Here is a 1343-nt window from a genome sequence, read left to right on the forward strand (position 1 = left end):
GCCCACGCGCCTGAAAAAGCGTCTGGAATGACCATGTACTGTCACGTCACCATAACTTCCTGCACGTCCTGACACAGTCAGAAGAAACCGTCGCACGACGTTTCAGATGTTTGGACTGTTCCTATCTTTCCACCAACTATTCGAATTTCAAAATTCAAAATTCAAAAAGATTCAAGTGAGCGGGAAAATACCCCTTACCTTGGCAACCAAGTAACCGTAAGACGGACGCGGGTACAGTGTTAAGGCAAAACCTTTCACATACCTAGCACCCGCAGGGAATTGAAGCCAAGAATAACTTGGCAACCAAATAACCGTCAGACGGATGCGGGTACAGTGTCAAGGCAAAACCCTTCACATACCGAGCACCCGCAGGGAATTGAAGCCAAGAATACCTTGGAAATAAAGTAACCGTAAGACGAGTGCGGGTACAGTGTCAAGGCAAAACCCTTCACGTACTTAGCACTCTGCAGGGAATTCAAACCAAGAAGGATCTTCTGGGCCATGCTTGCGGAAACGTGAATAACATTCCCGCACGACGGGAACGTCGAGAACTATATTGTTTGAAACTCCAAGATGGAATTGGTGGTTTTAGCATAAATGATCACTATGTCGAAAACCACCAAAACCCCATGGAGAATCTACACAATTGGGACTCAACGCTCCCGACGCGCGAGGAGGTTACAAACCTACCCGCTTCACACCCAAAGATCAAGCAGAAAATTCGGGAATTTCTGCGTGACATCAGGAAAACCGCGGGATGAATCACCACGGAAAACCGAAAAACTATACCCCTTTTCAAAACCCCTTACTAAGTCCAAAAGTTCACCTCACTTTATTAAACATTCATGAGAAGAACATTGGACTGGGGGGACTTGAAGAGGTAGGTCCCAGCAGAGCCCAGTTGGACCCGCAAGACTCACCTTGAACAGGGACGTCTGCGCAATGACCAACTGCTCCAGCAGGACCCACCATGCTCAAAGAACCTTACGCGCAGTACGCCAGCTGTACCCGCAGGGAAAGCCTCCCAATGGTGAAGTACCCCGCCTGTTCCCGCAGCTGCGGATACAAGCCATCAGGGAAGGCTACCCGCACTAACAGCAAGGCTACACGCACAAGGCATTCGTTACTTCAGTAGTCACATGAAGGAATGAGCAAGGCAGGAACACTCCCGCCTAAATGAGCCAGTCCGTATGCTTCTGGAAGGTCTTTCGTACTATACCTACTAAGGTATGGGCGGAACAGACAATTTGACCAGAGCAGCCCATGAACTAATCACAGGGTGACAGCTCACCGACAACAATACGAGGAGGAGCACCCTCTAGTACTGTTTGTCACTATTAGCC

This window comes from Bidens hawaiensis, unplaced genomic scaffold (assembly GCF_021521415.1).
Source record: "Bidens hawaiensis isolate Kalapana, Puna unplaced genomic scaffold, B.hawaiensis_p1.1 tig00007411_1, whole genome shotgun sequence".
In the NCBI taxonomy this organism is placed as follows: domain Eukaryota; kingdom Viridiplantae; phylum Streptophyta; class Magnoliopsida; order Asterales; family Asteraceae; genus Bidens; species Bidens hawaiensis.